The sequence below is a fragment of the Phocoena sinus genome, chromosome 10, assembly GCF_008692025.1.
Source record: "Phocoena sinus isolate mPhoSin1 chromosome 10, mPhoSin1.pri, whole genome shotgun sequence".
Taxonomy (NCBI): Eukaryota; Metazoa; Chordata; class Mammalia; order Artiodactyla; family Phocoenidae; genus Phocoena; species Phocoena sinus.
In genome coordinates, this window is record NC_045772.1 from 41,176,186 (window position 1) to 41,198,387 (window position 22,202).

Below are 22,202 nucleotides of genomic sequence, written 5' to 3' on the forward strand. Positions count from 1 at the left end.
GATATACAAAAATTTTTGCTCAACTAGAACAACAGAAATCTTGAATTTGACAATGAACAAAGTAAAACACAAATTGACTGCAGTAACCAAATTGCTCGGGCAGATTTACAAAGACACCATCATGCCACTGAACAACTAATGATGTAATTTTCCATCTAGAATCCCAGATTGTATTTTATGTAAAATTACCGGTAGGAAGTGATAGCACTAGGCCCTTCCAACATACTGTTCTATGATATCAAAGTGAAACAAATTTATAATCCTGTTTTCTTTTACATGCTGCTTTCTGATTACTTTCCAAATATGGTTTAACAATTTTAAATGACCACTTTAATGTGTCAAACACTAAATAGGATTTATCCACTGGTCTTTATTTTTCTTAGGTATAACTGCCCAAAATAGAATTAACAGACTTAATCTATTGCCACATAAATTTATTTTATAATTCAAGAAAATATTTAAAAAGAAGAAAAAGGAGTCTATATCAAATACAGCAGGACACTACTTTCAAGGCATCAAATATTTTGGGAGACCATTATCATACCAGTCAAAATGTGATTGAGTCTGAAAAGTGTCCATTTAATTATTTTTCCAACTTTTAATAACTATTCAGACTATGACATTTAGCAGAACTAAGCAAGAGAAATAATAATCTTGGAAAAATGAGTCATTTCATCTTTCCAAAGCACGAGAGTAGCTGAAATGCTATACGTGAGAAAAGAGTTCCCAGTTGGCTACTGTCTCAAACCTCAAGTCCAAAGGCAGAGAAATCTTCCTGCTTGGTATACAGGCAATTCTGTACTCAAAGTCATTAAGTCACCTTTGTAGCAGTAACTCACTGTCCAACTATATGATATTTTATAAAAGTATTTTCATTCCTCCAGTCTTCCTTTTCCCATTTCCTTCTCCAAATAGATTGGCATTTCTTGGAAGACAGATTATTTCTGTAATTTCTATATGTTTCTCATAGGGACTAAAACAGTATTAGGTATATAGTATCATATACCTATATACACACACACATACATATATACAGACATAGATACCTGTAGGTAGATTGAAAACAAGCTCTTCAACATCCAGGAGGCTAGGAAGTTCATTCTGACAAGGACTGCAACACTGTTTATACTGATACTTTTTTTACCTTGACTTCTAATGGGGATTTCACACAAGTGTCCCTGGGCAACCACCTGTGGTTTTCAGGTAAATGCATTTTCAGATTGTCTAAGGCATATATACTATCTAGCCCTGTAAGAAAATGTTTGCCAACCTGGATTTAAGCAAAACACACAACACAGAGTAGCCCTCAACTAACAGGAGTAATGGGACAGACTAGCCTGATAGATTTTCTCTTGACTGCTCTTCTACTGCTGTCATTATCAGCTTGCCAACTGGGCAACAGGTTACCACTCTTCACTAATGCCTCCTAGATTATGTTCTTATATTTTGACCTTAAGTATTGAGCTAATCTTGTGGAGCTACACGGATTTCTAGTCTGTTTTCAGTATCAGGCCTTCCTGACCCCTGTTCCATTTTCCCATATAATTCCTTGGTCTCCTATCCACTTGAGAGTTCACAGCTGTCCCAGTTATTTTATTTTCCTTTGTCCCCCTCTGTCAAGGACTACCAGAAAGGTTGCAAAGCCATTGTAATGGACTCAGAATACACAGGTAACCACACCAAGACCTCTCTATTGCTCAGCAAGCCTTTAATTCTCTCCTGAATGACTCCTTATTGCATTCTCCTCCACAGTTGACCCCAAACTTTACCATCAAAACTTCTCAGTCTTTCTTCCTTCTCTCAGTACCCTCAAGTCATTCCAGGAATATTTACTGAGAAGATGGCCTTGCTTCTAAATTTACAGAGAAGATGATAACCCCTAGAAACAACACCTTGCAGTCTCCTTACTCTCCACCTGAAGATGTGGCTGGCTTCTTCTGCATGTATCCTTTCACTGAGCTCTACCTTCCAAGGCTCCTGAGCTTATCCCCAGTCTTCTCATAGGCAATTTGTTCCATCAAAGGCTTTTTGCTCCTTTATCACTGTTTTTGTTTCTCACAATCATCCAACTGACTCAAACATTCCCAGCTTTCACAAGAGCCAATGATTAATACCTGGTTAAGTGGTGTAAATCCTTACTGGGATAATAAGAGGACAAGAGACAGCCTCAGTTTCATGCAGAATGAATGATGTAATACCACGAACAATGTGTTGGTTTTAGTTACTAACTCATTTGACAAAGTCTAATGATTAATATTAAAATCAGCAAAAATTACTGTAACACTAGCTTTTAACCAAAAGCAACACCTTAGTCCCAGATTATAAATTTTTTAAAATAAAATAGGGAGTTCCTCATCTCACTTATTTAACACCTCACTGCACAAAATAAGACACAGAAATACAGTTATTGTTCACCCCTTGAAATGCAACTCTTACACAGAAAGATGGAGCTACTTAGTATCCAAGGATATTCTCATGACCTATTTTAGAACCACTACATTCTTAAGTTCATATCTTCCAAAAAAGCCCATTATGATTTTTTAATTTTACATAAAATAAATATTATTATATTAGTTTCCTGACACACCTTCCCCTGACTTCTTTTTTTTTAAATTAATATACTATGAAAAACACTGAAAAAAAACCCCACCACAATCAAAAGCTAAGTATGGCAAAGAGCCTATATAAAATTTTAAGAAGTGCTATACTCTACAAGCTCCCTGAAATTAGGCTGAGGAAAAATAATGTGTCTTATATATGCTTCCACTTGTTAAACAGAGAAGTCCTTTCACAATACACGAGGCTTCTCACTTACTCCTATAGCTTTCTGTCTCAACTCAAAACTCAGTCTTTTGTTTCTGATTCCTAGGATAAATACCTAGGAGTGAAGTGCTGTGTCATTTGAGAGGTATATGCTTAATTTTATAATGATGGTGTATCATTTACACTGCCACCAGCAAAAGCAATAGGCTGAGACAAATTAGTTCAATCAGGACAGGCTACATATATATTAACATTGTACCAGCGGGATGAAGGACACAACTGATAAGATGGTTAAAACTGTAACATAGAGGTCAAACTTGAAAAACTCATAAGAAGAGTGAAAAAGAGCAAAGAGCTAAACTTACCTCAGAAGAAAATTTTTATAGAGGTAGCAGAACAGATCATTAATAAAAGATTTTAGGTATACTGAATGCGGAAACCAGAAAAATAAGCAATAAAAGTCTCAATATTTACTGAAGAATGAGTGGTAATTATGAAAGAAAACTTGGTGAAACTATATGAAGATCAAAAGAAGTTCACTGTGTTCTTAACAAATTCAAATTAACTAAATAAGAGGCTTTTTAACCCTTCTGCCTAAGAAGAGCCATACACTTTTTAATTTTTTTTTTTTGATACAATGATAAACTAATGTCAAAAAATCATGAAGTCGGGAAAATAATGTTATTAATGAAAAAAGAAAGACATCAATTTGTTATCATACCCATCTGCAAAACTGAATTCCTAAAAAAATACTGAGCACTGCCTACAGTTTTAATGACCAACCAATAATTTTATATTTAGCCACATTTTTAGTCATATATAAAGGCAAGAGAAAGACTTCTTCAGTAATTCAAACTTCCTATTTATTACACAAGCTATTTGAATACATACTCTAGGTGACTGAGTAGTAAGTCAAATTTAAGAGATCTTAAATAAGGAAGTGATGGCATATAATACTGGCAGGGAGAATAAAAACCAGTTAAATAAAAGTTGCTTAATTGTAGTAAATATAGTAAAAAAAAAACTCAAAAACTGACAACACAAAAATTTAAAATATGTGTTTATAGAATACAAATATATAATGTAAAAATTAATAGCTTGTAACAACAACATAATTCCTAAACCTCAGATTATTGTATGTATATGTAAAACAATGGAAAATAATGACTAAATTGATGGGGGCAGGTAAAGAAAAAGTGCTAAATGTATCACACTTTATAAGAATTTTGTTTTTATCTGTCTCTCCTTTTTATTCTCATTTTTTTCTTTCTCTTACTATCTTTGCCAATTAAATTTTGTTGTTGGTATTTCTAAAATCAAGAAATATTAGTTCCAATTCTTTATACCCAGGAAAAAATAACATTTCAAAAACTACTTTCCCCATAAATGATTTTTTTTTTTTTTTTTTAAATATCGGATTCTCCTAAACTGATAACATACAATCTACCCGGCAAACTTCTGTGCACTTCTGTTGGTCTGAAAGGATAAGGGTCAGAAAGTTGCTTAGGAGTCCTCCACTCCCTTTCTCCCAAGGAGGAATCCTCGGTTATCACATTCCCTGACACGGGGTCACCTGGCTTCTGCTGAAATAGTCACAGTATTTGCAAGTTAACTTCCTTGCGAACCACCTTACACCATGGTTGCATAGCGCTAACAGAAAATGATGCTTCTCTTCCACCTCCCAGTATTATTCACCCATTTGTTCCTCTTCTGCTGTCATGTAGTCTACTGGCAAGCTTCTCCTTTCCAGGGTAATCAGAGCAGCTTATCCTCACTGGAAACCATGGAAAACCTCTTACTCTTCCAGTTATCCTCTTAGAAAATGACCCCAAGAAATGGATTCGGTACTTCAGATGTGGTCTTGACCACAGAATGGGATTCATCAGCACAGTACCATGGGTAAAACACTCCCTTTAACTGGAAATATACCTTTATTAATGTATGATGAGTCCTAATTTCATTGTTATTTTTTCAAACTGAACTATTTAACATACTATTTCAAAATTAATTTGTAAAAGAATAACTCTCCCCTTCACCCCATATATGTCATAAACATTCCCACCCCCCCTTTTTTTTTTTTTGCGGTACGCGGGCCTCTCACCCTTGTGGCCTCTCCCATTGAGAAGCACAGGCTCCGGACGCGCAGGCTCAGCGGCCATGGCTCACGGGCCCAGCCGCTCCGCGGCACGTGGGATCCTCCCGGACCGGGACACGAACCCGCGTCCTCTGCATCGGCAGGCGGACTCTTAACCACTGCACCACCAGGGAAGCACACCCCCCTTTTTTATTTTTGCAAAATCAGATTTCATCCAACCAATAATATATGTTTTTGACTTCTGTAATGGCCCATTTTTTGGTTACATATCACCTTATCATTTTCTAGACGGTTATTTTCACACTTTTTAAAGCATTCCAGTTCTACGTACCAGTTTTCCACATATTAGAAACTTCACATTAAAGAGGAAAATATCCACACATTCAGTGAAGCATGTTTAAGCTTTAAATTGAGTGCTATATTGTTAGTTTTCTCATGTCTACAGGGGGATAATAATTACATTGCAACAGTTTTAATAAAACCTGTAAAATCCACCAAGTATAGGAATTGAAAAATAATTGGTATGCAATAAATAGTAATTATCAGTTCTAATCCAAGAACTGGGAATCAAGTGGGATCTTTTTTTCTCTTTACTGTATAACTGAACAAATAGAAAATGTTGTTAGTTAATAATACGGTTACCATCAATTTAATTAAAAAAATAAACTTTGTAGTTTTCTTTTAAGGCACTGATGACATTCTTTTAATTCACACAAATGACTGTTAAATCAAACAGATTTTGTACTTCATATTAAAATTTGATTTAAACAATTCAAATGCATAATGAAAAAGGTCACTGTGTGAAACATTTTAAAACACTAGGACATTTGTCTTTTAGATTTAAATGTTTAAAGCTCCAGAACCATAGCCACTCTCTACTTAGAAGAGACAATTATCCATGTGGATTTGAATTTTCCATCATCTGACATTATTCCAATTTATTATTACTGTAATTTTCTGGGATCTGAAAGGTTGAGTAGAATAGTTGAGGTTAAAAGAAAATCCGTTTACTTCTCACAAACTTATTTTCATACCATTTTAAAATTTGCTGCTAAAGGAATAATTATTCTTTGGGTAGATTTGGTTTAAATCAGTCAGATAAAATTTTCACTACTAGTTAGGAATACCCAATTTAATCAGTTTTTACAATAAAAACTGTCTTTTGATCTGGTATGACCTTCTTGGTGAATGTTCAATGAATGTTGATTTTGCTCCTATTAAATGTAGCATCAGGCTAAATGCTGGACATACATAGAGGTAATAAAAAAGTATAAAACCTTTTTCTCTGCATGAAAAAAGACACTACCTAAGTAAAGATATGGGATATACAAAGAAGACACATACCCTAGAAATATGTAACGCCATTATTTTAAGAAAACATATGAGAAAACAGTAGCTAACATTTATATGCTATTTAAGATGTGCCAAGTACTATTTTAGATTACTTCCTTTAGTCCTCATAACAACTCTATGAGATAGGTCCTTTTATCCACATCTAACTAATGAGAAAACTGAAATAGAGGCCAATCTCTTGCCTCAGATCACACCAACAGTTAGTACTAGAGCCAGGGTTTAAACCAAAATCCAGTTCCAGAACCCACAATCTTAACTGCTCTACTGCTCTGCTTCTCATTACACCTTTTCCGCCCAGTAATTTTATTGAGGTATGATTTACATCTAGAAAATGTATACGTCTTAAGTATACAGCTTGAAAAACTTTGGCAAATGTATATGCCTGTGTCCAAATCAAGATATATGTCCTGTGTGCTTCTGTGGATGTGTGTGCACTTGTGCACTTTTGGGTCTGGCTTCCGTTAATTATATCTTGGTAAACTCATTTATAAACTTTGGGGAGAAAAGGAGGTGCCATTAGGAAGTAATGATAACAACGAAAGCCTTCTATACGCCTCGTAATTGCCCCATGAGGAAGCTATTGCAATTGTCTCCATTTTACAGAACAGGAACTGAAGTGCAGAAAAATTAAGGAGGAAGCAGTAAGACTTGGCATTTTCACTCTACCAACTGATCAATTAAAAAGATAAAGAGGTAAAAAGAGATGACAAGATGGACATTAGGAGAGATTTTAAAATACCAAGAAAAAATTCCATAATTCACATTTATATTTGATTTGCCATCAGAATCCAACTGGATATGGGCTAGACTGTATATCTTGAGAGATTCACTATGGAACAAACAGAAAGAAGCTAAAGTTAAACATCCAGGAACCCAATGAGGAAGAATAAGTTGGAGACAGGACGTATATTCTTAAAGGATGCCAAAATTAAGATGGATGGGGTGGGACATCAAGGGGAGTAAAGAGAGAAGAGGGAGCAAGGGAAAAGCTGGTGAAATTCGCTGTCACTCAAAAGGGAACTAGAAAAACACATGAAAGCATGTTTGAAAGTTTCTAGAATGTGGTCAGATTCAGTCACCAAATAAATGCGAAACACTTGGAAATACTGGTTATCTCTAGAAAAGCAGTGGCTGTTGAATTCTTACAAGGCAGACGGCATACTAGTAGTTGAAGAGCCCGATAAATGGCTATGAGTCCTTCACAGAAATTACATATATAAAGTTATCCTTTAATTTGTGACAGTTGCTAATATTCTGTAGTTGTTCTTGTCACCTTTAGAGAACATTATCAGGTCTGGCCTTGCTCATTTGAGTTCTGTTTCTCCTAGATGGAATGCTCACCCTTCTTCCCCTTTCACTTGCCTTTAGTGGTTCTTAGTCCTGGGTGTACATCAGAATCTCCTGAAGAACTTTTAAAACAGTATCAATGTCCACATCCCCTGGGAGAGGACGGCATATCAAAGAAGTACCTGGGAGTTTTTTCAAAGTATACATGCTTCCTTCTCCACCCCTGTGATGTTGGGAAGCAGAACGTAGAGTTTGCAAACGACCCTTAGTGGATTCTGCTATTCTTCCCTCCTCTTTAAGAAACACTGTTCTACGCATTCCTTGGATGAGCTCAATCTCTCCTAAGGCTTCAAAAACCAGGTGCACCCTAATGACTCCTAAATCTTCATCTCCATTCCGGATACCATGTGACCAGTACATATTTCTCCCTGTACCTCCAAAGAAACATCAACCTCAACACATCTTTTTTCCTCTGCCTTCCGCATCTGAATGAATGGTGTAACCATGCACAGAATCATACTGAATTTCTCTTTTTCCCCATATCTTTATTTCTTCACCCACTCCCAGAGTTAAATGGAGGCCAAACAAAATTTTAGGGAAAAAAATAAAAGTAGCATAATTTTAGGCTCAAATCGCTTCTTACCTCAATATTACTGCACTACTTTTGAATTGGCCTCATTAACACTAATCTTGTTCTTCTGAAATCCGTCCTCCACAGTGCTGCCCAAGAGACCTGCCTGACAACTTCACTCATTTACCTAAATCCGCGCAATGGGTTCACCCATCGTGGGCAAACGTCAAAATTCTTATGGTGACCGACAATGTCTCTGAGAGCCATGAGAATACACAGTACATCTTGAATTTCATTTCTTTAGAACAGTAATGACATTGGTGGCCCCCCAGGACCCACAGGTTCCAGTATTCATGCCTTGTTGTAGTCCTCTCCCCGTGAATCTGTCCTTGAGTAGCAGATGGGAAGTGTAGACATCGGAAGGATACAGGCATACCAATTAAACATACGAATGAGGGTGTTAAAAAATGTTGCTGTGACTTTGGTAACTCTTTTTAAAGATTTTGTTTTATTTTTAAGCTTATGTAGCGGTATATGCACTCATTTATTGCACATGGCACTTCATTTTATGAAAGGCTGTGTTTGGAGTTATAACAGCAGATTCAAATGACAGGTATTTCATGTACCATTACTTTAAAGTAAAACTGCATATAAGGAAGTAATTTGTCTTTCCAAGATTAAAATATATATATATTTCTGATGATAATAATAAAATATCTAACAGGGCAGAAAATTTAAAGGAATATTGGAAAATTTAAAGAAGAAAAATAATCACCCTAAATAGTAAGAAAGTCTTTAATAAAGCTAAGAAAAAGAAGGGACTCCTGCCAGGGGTCATCTGCTGTTTACAGGAGGGTTTAACATGTTTTTCCTCTTATCTTTATATCATTCAAATTCAGCTAACCATTGTTGAGCTCCTACTGTGAACAGTGACCTGCACTTTCCTTTATGTTAATTCATTTATTATTAATATTTTGCACATACTGGTACTGACATTAAAATCCTATTTAAGAATAACTGAACAAAGGGTTTATATTCAAAGGTAACTATCATTTTCTAGTGCCCAATTATTAATATTATAAACAATGTTCAGTATACTAATTTTCAATACATATCTTATCAGACATTAAAAGACCCTGTCAAAATTTGTATGATTCCTCATTTTTTTCTTTAAAATATCTTCTTTGTCCTGTTGTGTCTAAATCTTTGCAATTATGTGAATAATATCACATTGTTGATATCTGTGCAGAAAAAAGCTTATACTATCATTCCAGTGCACATACAGTATATATCACCAACATTTATAAATCAATTTACACATTATTAGCTTTTTCAGAGAGAAAATTGATTCAACTTCATCCGTCCTTGGTAAAATGAGTTACATCTGACTGTTCATGTAAAACATCAAGGCTATCAGGGAATAAAACACACACCATATTTTCAAAGGCAAATGAAGGAAGTAACCTTATGATTGCCTTCAATAGTAATTCTGTTGTTTTTACTTCTAAATATTTCCTTTTACTTACAGGAAGCAGTCAAGGTTGACACATTAGGCGGTCTTGCCTAGCAGAGAATATTTTTAATAGTGATTTGCTGGAGGCATGGCTTTGGGCTGTGCAGTGTCCCTGGAACTGGCTGTTTAAAATCCCAGATGGGCTGACTCATCCCTTCCACTTTTGGAGGTTAAAAAAAAAGAAGGCACATCTTACAATTTACTGCAGGCAGATCTCTGAGGCCAGGTTGTAGATCATCTGCTCAGACTGCAAAATTATATCAAAATACGCAAATCAAAAACCTCAAATTTAGTTGCTGTGACTCTGACTTCTATAAAGGTCATCAGCCAATGCTTCAAAACGCAGGGTTTTTTTTATGCCAGGTATTTCTCATGTATAGATCAAGGTATCAGCCAAAGATTAAAGATTATCACATGGCTAGCATACGTATTGAATCTGAGGAATTAGAAGGACAAAGGGACATGGTCTCTGGTTCCAAGATAAAAAAGTATTGTGATATTGTGATTTATAAGGAATATGTATTTGGTCATTTGGATGACCTAAGGATGAGGCTGGCTGCCAATGGAGCTAACCACGTGATTAGAATGTTGGAACTTTCAGTCCCACTCCCTGACCTCTGGAGAGGACCTGGGGGTTGAATTAATCACCAGTGGCCAACGATTTAACCAATCATGCCTTATATAATGAAGCCTCCATAAAACCAAAAGGATGAGGTTCGGAGAGTTTCTGGGCTGGTGAACACTGTGGAGATGCGGGAGAGTGCCCACCTAGAGAAGGCATGGAAGCTCTGTGCCCTTTCCCCATACTATGCCCTATGCCTCTCTTCCACCTAGCTGTTCCTGAGTTATATCCTTTTATAAAAGGTGGTAATCTAGTAAGCAAAATATTTCTCTGAGTTCTATTAGCTGCTTTAGCAAATTAATTAAACCCAAGAAGGATGTTATGAGAACCTCTGATTTATAGCCAGTAGCTCAGAAGGAAAGATAACAACCTGGGCTTGCAACGTCTGAAATGGGGGTGCAGTCTTGTAGAACTGGACCCTTAAACCTGTGGAATCGATTGTATCTCTGGGTAAACTGTCAGAATTTAGTTGAATTCATGGACACCCTGCTGGTGTCTAAGAATTGCTTGTTGGAGTTGAGGAGAATCTCCCCACATGCATTGGAAATTTAAGTATGCAATTAAGTTATTAAATATCAGAACCAATTTAAGTATGCAAATGAAAAGACCACAAATACAACGGGAATCCAAGAAAGGATAAACGACTAGTTCATGGAAGACAGGATAGGATGTAAAAAAGTAGAGTCTATCAAGTTGACAGATTGCTAGACCTTCTCCATCACGTTCCTACTTTCATCCTTACAGCATTAGTGAACAAAGATATCTCAACTGTTTTCTAAGTCAAATGGCCCCTTTTGTACACTGGACGCTATCTTTTCCCATTGAAATGTTCCTCCACGATTCTTTTTTTGCTCAGAATCTTCAAATTCATCTCTCTTTTCTGACTCTTTCCCTTGAGTCTCTCTCATCTTAAAAAAAAATCTTTTGACCCTATTTTTCCTCACGTTATCTCCTAGCTTTGGGAAATGTCTAGTCTACACAAATTGGATTTATTTCCTCACCTCTCTTTTATCTATAAACTGAAAACAAGCTCTTAACCCAACTTCCTCAATGAATCTAATCTAAACCAAGTCAGTAATGGCTTGCTAAGTGCCAAAAGGTCTAGTGGCCTTTCAGTAAAATTTGATCACTCTCTCCTTGAAATTCTACTCAATATTCTCAATCTTTCATGAAACCATTATTTGTTGGTTTCCCTCAGAACTTGGCTCCCCTTCTATCTCCTCTGTGGTCTTTGTTTCTAGCTATCATTTAAATGTGATTTTCCCCCAATTATAACCACATTCCTCTTTACTATTTAGTTTATATCTGTTAAATGATCCCAGATGATGTTGTTTTGTTTGTTTGTTTTGGCTGAGTTGGGTCTTTCTTGCTGCGCGTGGGCTTTTCTCTAGTTGTGGCGAGCAGGGGCTACTCTTCGTTGTGGTGCGCAGGATTCTCACTGCGGTGGCTTCTCTTGTTGTGGAGCATGGGCTCTAGGGCGCGTGAGATTCAGTAACTGTGGCACGCAGGCTCAGTAGTTGTGACTCATGGGCTTAGTTGCTCTGCAGCACGTGGGATCTTCCCGGACCAGGGCTCGAACCCATGTCCCCTGCATTGGCAGGTGGATTCTTAACCACTGTGTCACCAGGGAAGTCCCCCATATGATGTTTTGTAACTTTGCTTATGTCCCTGAGACAGTTACAACCATGTCCAATATGTGCAGGTGATTTATACAGGTTAAACCCAGACTCAAATAGACAGGTTACACATCCATTAATCCATTCTTTCATATTCATCTCTCTCTCTCTCTCTCTCTCTCTCTCTCTCTCACACACACACACACACACACACATTAAAGCAACCAACCACTGCACATTTCCATCTAGAAGCTTCCCAGGTCACATAGAATTGCTATATCTCAAACTGAAGACATTATTTTCCTTATCTCCCCCATGCTCTTCTTCCTGGTTTTCTTATATAGGTGAATGGTGCTTCATCTACCTAGTTACTCAAGGCAAAAACAAAGGAATCATACCCTTCATCCCCTCTTCCAATCTTTCACTAAGACTGATTAAATGTACTTCCTCAATGCCTGTCCTATTTGCCCCCTCTTCTCTGTGCCTACTTTTTACCTCTATCAACATCAGTTTCTTAAATGCTCTCATCCCTACATCCCCTCTTCAGACTTTTCCAACAATCTTCTATAATGTCAGAGGGCCCTTTCTAAAACAAATCTAATCACATTATTTTCTTACTTAAAATCCTTCAATGGCTCCTTCTAGCAATCAGGCTAAAGCCCAGATGTCTTCAATATGACAAAAAGGTTCTTCATGAACTAGTTTCTCCGATGTCTACAGATTTTTTTTCTACCAGTTTCCCACATGCCCCCTTTATATGTGCATCCTAATTCCTATGCTCTGGCTCTGCTCAATTATTTTCAATCCCCAAATACCCTCTCTTTTTTCAACCTGTGCACTTGCTATTCCTCTGTCTACAATGTAGCTAGAGCTAACATAGGATAATAACTAACCACACATGATCAGGAGTCAGGCTACTTAGATTTAAATACCAGCTCCTCCATTCACTGGCTTGGTGACAGTGTGCTAATTGAACTCTGTGTCCCTTGTTTTTCTTTTTTGTAAAACAGGACGAAAACAACTTTTACCTAGTAGAGCTGTGACAAGGATTAGATGATACATTCCGTATGAAGCAATGAAAATATGGCAGCAATAACCTCTCATTAATGTCAGCAGTAATCGCCAAACATATTTGTAATGATTATCTGTAGGAAGGACTGAATTCTATCCAGTTTGAGGAGTATGTCACCAAAATAATCAAGCAACGGAGACACAACGTTGAGGTCCTGTAGCTTGGTTCCACTCACCCACGGAGGCACCTTTAGAAACAATGAGAAGAGCCTCCCTTCAAATCTCTCTGCGTAGATGAATGTTCTCTTTCAGGCAAATTCTTCTCAGGTTCAGTTAATGTCCAACTCCTTTCCTAAATTCCTCTTCATCTGTCTTCATTCCATTTCAACGCCATAACCTTTTTTGGTAAACGCTCATCAACTGATACAACCCTACTTCATCACCCCTGCACAAGAGCTGCAAAGTAGGCTATTGAATTTTGGGTGGGAAAGGCACTAGGGATCCCTAATGAGGGAGAAGAATATTAACTTGCAGGGACCCCAGTCCACTGCAGTGGTCCCAATGCAAACTTTACTATTTGGGGGATTTCATTTGTGGGTTCTCATCTTTTTTTACCTGGTTTTCAAACTCTTCCTCTCTACTATTTCATTCTCTGTATCCTATAAACCGATTCAAACCTCTCCCACGCTAAAGCTGCTAAATGCAGCAATAGATCCTCACTTCTCTTTATTCTGCCCCTTATAGATTAATTCTAGCGACAACTGCACATTTCAGACTCTTCCTCAAGCATTCCTCCTCTTTTTTAATTAATAGAATCCAAATATAATTTTATATTCAAAATGTTATATGCAAACTCTTTTTAAAGTTAAATAATACTGGAAAGATTTTAATAAGAACAGCAGTCCTCTGTGTCAACATGGAGTTCAACTCCTTGAAAGGTGATCATTTTAACTCTTAGTTAATTTTTATATAATTTGTCTCAAAGGTACAAACAATAGCCGTGCTATTTCCTATTATTTCAAAGTTCAAGAATCCCTTGAATTCTTACACGGAAGATGAGGATTTTTCCTTCTCCTATGAGTTTACTCCCTAATGAGCTTTCTCTCATCGCAATTTGGATAGAAATCACTGTTTGGTGTTTATATTACAGTAACTAAGTAACTTTGTTTACTGCTGGGTCATGCACTGCATCATAAAAGCATTTACTTTATTATAATATTTTTTCCTTGGAATTAATTGCCTCTTTTAAAATATCTGCATAGTTTTCTATGTTCCTGCCACTAAATTCCTCTGTGAATCTTTATGGGGGAGCACGTAGGCTAATCCATCATTTTAACTTTTCATTTCCTCTGAAAGACCTTCCCCTGGAGCCCTCCCCTATACTCCAACAGTCAGCACTGGTTGCTCTGTAGGTCTGGTATACAGGTGTCACCCTTGCCTGCAACTTCATTTTTCTAGGAATTACGTTCACCTCTCTTCTGGGTTAGATCTCTTCATTCCTGAATCTCACGTAATCATCATTCTTGATTTATTCCCTTGATTTGACGGACCATAAATGAGGTGAGTGGTAAAAATTTCAATGCCACGTATTTGCTCAAATACCTTTCTTTTTCTTTTGTTTTAATCCTCATATTATTCAGAGATTAGCTAAATATCAAAATCTAGGTTGGCAATCATTTTCCTTCAAGTACCGCAGGAATTGTTCCATTTTTTTTTCTGGCTTCTAGCACCCCTTTCAAGAACGGTCTTCTTTATTCATTTTTTTTTTAACATCTTTATTGGAGTATAATTGCTTTACAATGGTGGGTTAGTTTCTGCTTTATAACAAAAGTGAATCAGCTATACATATACATATATCCCCATACCTCCTCCCTCTTGCGTCTCCCTCCCTCCCACCCTCCCTATCCCAGCCCTCTAGATGGACACAATTCTTTATTCTTTTTTGAAAGTTACCTTCTTTTCTGAAAGCTTTTACATTTTTCTCTTTATCATGACTGTTCAAAATCTCATCATGATGTGCCTTTCTTTTTCTTTTTTTAAAAAATTCATTATACTATATAATTCAATGGGCACTTTCAATCTGGAACCTCAATAACTCAAGCCAGATTATCTATGTATTATTTCACTCCTAATTTTTTTACTTATATCTTCTCAATTCTGGCTCATTGGAACTCACGATCATAGAATTTTATTTTATTCGCTGCAATAGCCCAGCATCTAGAACAACAGATGGTACATAATGATGCTCAATAAAAATTGACTGAGTATATTAATTAGGATACTAGACTTCTTGGTTTACTTTCCTTTCCTATTACGGTTCTCTTGTGTCTTTTTTAGCTGTTACTGTCTTCCTCACTTTTAACTGCCAAACCTTACATTATTTTTTTAAAAATTTCTTGGAGTTATACTTTTTCATTTCTAAAAATCTTGTTTGTTCACTAAATGTTCTGTTTTAAATATCTCATCCTATTCTTATTTCATGTATCTTTTTTCCCCTCTGAGCTTATCAATGATTGCTCTTTAAGTTTTCTTTTGCTATATGTATTATAAATGTTTTCATTTTTTTCTGAGCTATTTTTCCTGATTTTTTTTCCCCCACTCTCATTTCTTGAGAAAGAAATCTATCATTCTCCCACTAAGGGAGCTAAAAGCTTGGATGCAGCATTCTGTAAAAGGAAGGATTACATAGTTTCTCTATTTAGAATTTACATTGCCAATTACTTATCTCGTTTTCAGGCCTTCTATTGTGTCTGAAATTATTGTATCAGATACAACAGTGTGTCTGATACTATTTCTGTTCAGTTTCACCAGGGAGTAAACCTCCTGCCTTATTTCAGGATTGAGGAGGAATTGTCACATGGCTGCAGAGGGAATCTGGGAGACTAAATAGCTCATTAGGAATTTCAACTATCATTCATCCCCCATTTCAGTGATTCTTGTCATCTCCGATTCCTCCAGGGTCTGGAGGCAAAACTCTATTTCTCGTTGGCTCTTCCTTCTTCAGGTAGTTATATTTCAGCTTTCTGTACTCTACTAACCATGTTTCCTTTGCACTTCACTCTTCAACATGCCATAGGTCTTATTCATATCCTTTCCCATCTCTTTCCTGTTAGGTTTTTATTCTTTGCTAATGTTTTAGTGAGATTTGAGAAAATAAACATGTGAACTCAATCTTCCATGTTTAAGCAGAAGACTTCCCTTCCCTTTCCAATTATGAAATCAGGCTTCTATGCCTTTCTTGCTGCTAAAACTGTTTTAGCAAGGATCAATAATGACATCTTACATTCTAAAACCAACATACTGATGAGTTCCAAACCTATATATATATGAAGCCAAAGGCTCTCTTCAAGTGAACATATACAAATGTGCTCTGGACATCATTTACAAAACTGGACTCACTGTTTCCTCCGCCCTCAAGCTATTACTGCCTTAAACGATACCACTACAGTATTCCACTTTCTACTCAAGCTGGAGACCTGGATATTTTCTCCCTCTCCCTCATCCTTCCCCAACTAATAAAACAATTCAATAGGTGTGACCAAATTACTGTGTTTTATATCATTGCCTCCCCTCTATCCTCAGTGGTAATGGTTTAGTCCATTTTTAAGCAATGTGTATCTGGGTTACAGAAATAATCAAGCTATATTCTTTCTGTCTCTAGTCTTGCATTTTCCATACTGTTGCAAGTGAGTGCTTTCCTATACACAAATCTAACCATGCCACTTTGTGCTAAAATGCAATAGAACGCTTTTGATCACAAGCTAGAGTAACCAACTCAGACAACCTTAGGCATTTCTTGGTTCCTGTGACCAAACTGCCAAAATGGGATGCTTGCCCCCGACGGACTGGAATGAATCAGGTATTGGAATACCTCCAAAAGACTCACTAGATCTCTTCTCTGCTTCTCTTGGTGTGTTAGGTTTATGAACTACACTGACGATGCCCACGAGGCTGGAATCATAGTCACCTGCAATCTGGAGCGTACATTCCACCAGCTATGCTCCCAGAGGAATAAGGATTTGTACCCTTTTATTCCCACTTTTAATCCTAAGGAAAGATACTGATGAGGCCAGTTTGGGTTTCTTGCCTACTCTGATAGCCAGTGGGAACGCAGACGATTGATGGAATGAATAGGGGAGTGGCTTCCCACAAAAGGAATAATTAGAAGGACGCCAAGCAACAGCATTTATCCCGCTGTGTAATAGACTGTCTGGACTCGAGTTCCAGCACAACTCCCTAGCTGTATAACTAGGGCAAGTTACTTACCGTCTCAGTGCCTTACTTGTCTAAAATAAAAAGTGAGACTAAGGACAGTGATTACTTCATAGACTTGTTGATTTAATAAGGGTAAAATTCTTACAACAGTCTCAGCTTCGTTGTAAGTAATAAACAAACATGAGTCATGTATAAATAAATCAAATTCTTCTTGCCATGACAAAGAAAACCCATTACGACCTGGCCCTTGCTTAATATTTCAGCATTATTTCTTACCCCGTTCCTCATACTGACACTTCCAGACTATGCTGAACAGCACATATCTTCATGCCTCCTGGGCCTTGCTCATGCTGTTCTCTCTCCCTGGAAAGCCCTTCCCTAGTTTTGTCTGCCTATGTGCCATGTAAGTTTCATTTCAGTATTAAAATATTTATACCTAAACTTGGTAATGGTACTTCTAAATGATACCAAAAAAAAAAAAAAAGAAAGGTCAAAGATTTATGCAATATTTTAACTGTTCCTCTTAAGAGCTGAAATAGGAAATGGCTCCCTTTTCCCCTCCTCTTTACTTCAGTCCCATGTTTACTGTTGCTTTATACAGACTAAAGATGCCCACAGATACAGCTCCAGCCCAGAGTGAACTCTCAGACCTTGAAAAAATTATTAAACTCCCCCCTTGAAGCCCCACATTGATGACTCAAAGGTCTCTCAAACTCAATATACCCAAGGCTGAACTCAATCTTCCTACTACAACTGCTCTTTCTCTGCCTATACTTGTTCTTATGAATGGAGACAACCTCCCCATGGCTCCTGCCACCCTCACTATTCACTTCATCATCAACTTGTGGACGTTTCTCAACACAGCCTCCCTTCTCCAGTTCCATCTCTGTTCCCTTCATTCATGAATGGCTGCAGCCAGGGGGATCATTTTGAATGCAATCTTATTGTATTTCTCCTTTGATTAAAAGGGTTCAATACCTTTCCTTTGTCTTTAACACAAAGCCCAATATGCTCACCCTGGCAGTGTGACGTCTTGCATGATCTGGATCCTGCCCACCTCTCCACTTTTATCTTAAGCCATTCTCCTCCTCACCTCACCAAGGAGGAGATTTCTCTTACTTCTTCAGATTCCTCCAATTTGCTAAGTAGCTTCTTGACGTGGGGTCTTTACCCATGCTCTTCCTTTTGCCTCAAACACTCCTCCTCACTTCCTAACATGTATAAATCCTTCCAGCGTTCCAGTCAACTTAAATGTCACTTTATCAGGGAAAGTATGCCTAAGAATATTCTTCCCATTTTTATGGCACCCTGTTTTTTCATTTTCGTGCCCAAGTCACAATTTTAATGAACTAATTCTTTGGTTAATCCCTTACTTTCCTTTCTTTTCCATTTTCCCATAAGTTCCTGAAAGGCAGAAGCTTTGTCTTATTTATGACTAAAGCCTCATTTCTTCGCAGAATACCTCTAACATAACTGGAACACAATAAATATTTTTTGAGTAAGTGAAACTGCCAACATTAGGTGAGTATGGTAAATTCTTTCATCGTAGATTGTGTGGCTGTGAAAGGACGTATGCTAAAAACTGCTGATGTGAGAAAACGCTAAATTATACACATAGTATTTCAATTCAGTAAAAAATGCACAGAAGATAGATGTGGTAGGCAGAAAAATGACCCCCCCCAAAGATGTTCACATTCTAATCCCTGGAAACTCTGAATTTGTTATATTACAAGGGAAGGGGTAATTAAGACTGCTAATCAGTTGACCCTGAAATAAAGAAATTATTCTGGATTATTTGGCAGGGCCCAGTGTAAGCACAGGGTCTTTTAAATGTGGAAGATGCAGCAGAAGAGTCACAGTCAGGGCCAAGTAGGAAAGGAAAGACTCCATCAGCCATTGCTGGCTTTGAAGATAGAAGGAAAACACAAACCAAGGAAGGGGGACAGCCTCTAGAAGGTGTAAAAGGCCAGGAAAATTCTCTCCAGAGCCTCCAGAAAGAATGCAGCCTTGCATTCTTAATTTTATCCCAGTGAGACCCATTTTGGACTTCTGACCTCCAGAACTGTAAGATAAAATACTTCAGGGTTTTAAGCCATCAGTTTGTGGTAATTCGTTAGAGCAGCAATAGGAAACTAATACAATAGGGTATATGAGGATAGGAGAGTTGACATGTTTTTGTTTTCATATTTTGTACATTTTTGTAGGCAAGCTCTCTGCAGCTTCTCCTTTCTCTGATTTTAGCCCCATTTTACCAGTTGGCAGCATTGTGCTTAAGACTGCCATATTTCTACTGAACCCATGAAATTTTAAAAAAAACCTGGAGAAATTATCTGGCTTACAGATGCAAGTTTGTTTTTTTTTTCCTAAACACATGTTAAATGAAAACGTAGATGGCAAATATCCTAAGAATACTCAGGGAAATTGCATAGTTTTTCTTGCTAAAATGATGAATGAATACATTTTCATCAGTTACATTAATATTACAAAAGGACTTTAGAAAGTATCTATATAGCTGGAGGACTTTTAGCACTGAAAGACAGAAGCAGTTCCCAGGATAATATTATTGTCCTTTTACTATTTTATCCTCTTTCTATGCCTTTATAGCGGTAATGAAAATAAGCACTGGATTTAGGAATCTGAGAAGCATGTTTTAGTTCCTAATGGGAAAGAAAAGGGAAATCCTCGATGGAATTTTTTCTTAATGCCAGCGTCTCCTAGATGCTTAAACTATCTTGAAATAAGCTATCTGAATAAAATACACATGGATACCTGGTACTACTTTATATCTAGGAAACTTGGAAGTCAGTGAAGTCTTTACAGTTAATGAATTTACTTATAAGATTAGAAAATGTACTCTAGAATTATGCATTCAACAATACCATTCTTAGGCTTCCCTGGTGGCACAGTGGTTAAGAATCCACCTGCCAATGCAGGGGACACGGGTCCGGAAAGATCCTACATGCCACGGAGCAACTGAGCCCGTGTGCCACAACTCCTGAGCCTGTACTCTAGAGCCCACGAGCCACAACTACTGAGTCCACATGCCACAACTACTGAAGCCCGTGCGCCTAGAGCCCGTGCTCCGCGACAAGAGAAGCCACCGCAATGAGAATCCCGCACACTTCAATGAACAGTAGCCTCTGCTCGCCGCAACTAGAGAAAGCCCACACTCAGCAACGAAAACCCAACACAGCCATAAATAAATAATAAATTTATTTAAAAAATACCATTTTCAATTCTATCTTATTTTGAAGTGAGTGTAAATTGACATTTGAAAGATCTGAAATTTAAATTAGAACATATGGTTTACTTATAAACTTGACTGAAAAGATGAATTTTTACACAGAAGCATAAAATATTTATCTTCAATTACATGACTGTTATGTTCTCAAACAATTCATGCAATTTTTTTTCTAAAACTTTTTCTATTTATTGGTGAATAAACAGATTAAAAATCTACTTTTGTTTTTGCACATGGACAAATCCCTGAAACTTTGTAGATATAATATTGAAACCATATGAAAACCTGTCACTGAACGGAGGAAATTATTTAGAGAGAAAGAACACCACCAAGCAAATGGGAAAAAAACCAGTGCAAAGCATCCATAGAGCTGGTTTCATTTCCCTCTAGCACCTTCTGGTGGTAAACGCGGTGTATTGCTGAATCCTCTAGCATGGACAGAAAGAATTTACTGCAAACATTATTTAATGCTCAGTATCTTGATTCTCCCCCAAAGCAGTCTAAATATATTTTTAATTTTTTCTGTAGTTACTGTTATACGTTCATAATATGATCATATCAGAAAAGATAATTTTAAAATTCCTGCCAGAACTTTGAGTTAATTTATTTGCAGGTACCATGAATTTTTTGAATGTCTGCACTCAAAAATAAAATTGGATAAGGCAGAACCAAATAACAGGACTGTAGACAAATACATAAGTACCCACATATGTGGTCTCAGCCTGGATTATAGATGAAAGAAGCAATTTTAAGATAAATGTGCCTTTATTTTTCTTTATTAGATTTAGAATGTGGTATTATTTAGTGTCAATAATATCTAACATTTCTTGAGATCTTACATGAATGCTTGGAATAATTTAAAATATGTTATACACAATCTCATTTGGTTACACAATAAGCTAATGAGATACATAAATATACATATATGTGTGTGTGTTTATTATCTACATTTGATAGATACAGAAAAGTAATAATTTATTTGGCATATTTAAAAATAATGAATAGAAAAACTTAAGAGACAGAGACTCAAATGTACTCTCATATTCAAAGAATAAATGAATGGATAAATGTATTCACTACTTAAAATCATGTATATATGAGGGACCAAACATTGGGAATTTAACATGATAACGGCTCTTCACTATATTGAAAGCATTTACTGTATAAGCTGCAGAAGGTAGATAGGAAAAAATATCATAGGAACTGTCGTAATAGATACAAATGTACCAAATGTCAGAACTGCCAAGAAGATAAGCCCCTAAATCTGCATGAAGACGCAGAAAGGGCATCAGCTGGCTAGTGATCAGGATCTGCCCATTAATCCTCTATTTCTATGATCATTAAGCATCCAAGGAATTAAAATTTGGCTTTGCACCTGGATTTCCTGCAGGGAGAAGATACATAAGCCAGAAGATTCAAAACCTTCACAGTATCTGTCGTAATTTAAGTTTTGAAATGTATGTACATTAAGTGGAAAAAGATAATCTCTATTTGGTTTATCACTGACCTCCCAACAGCGGACAGATTGCTGGGCACACAGTGCGACTTGCTCAATATCTGCTCAACGACTCCACAGGGCCTCTGAAGCCTGCCGGCCTCCTCAAGGAACATCTCATAACCCCTCACACATTACCATCCTATGCAGCCAAATATGTTCAATACTTTTCAGTAGCATTAAGTGTAACAATTAAGTGGTGCGATTCTGCAAAAGTGAAAGGTTAATGCATACAGTGTTTACTGTATTGATAGGCACTTCAGTTAGAGGCAGGGTTTGATTTGAAAGGAAAGGGGACTGAGAGGAAATGTTTTGGTAGATCACACAATCTCCCAAGAGGGCAGAGACCATGCCATTGTCACATCCTAGTAACCCACTCAGTGTTTGGCACATAGTAGACAATCAAATATTTGTTGAAGA

General features: G+C 37.0%; 1 protein-coding gene across 1 annotated transcript in view; it reads right to left on the bottom strand.

The window, feature by feature from the left end:
• Nucleotides 1-22,202, bottom strand: part of NAV3 (neuron navigator 3) — a 592,483-nt gene that overhangs the window by 442,791 nt on the left and 127,490 nt on the right.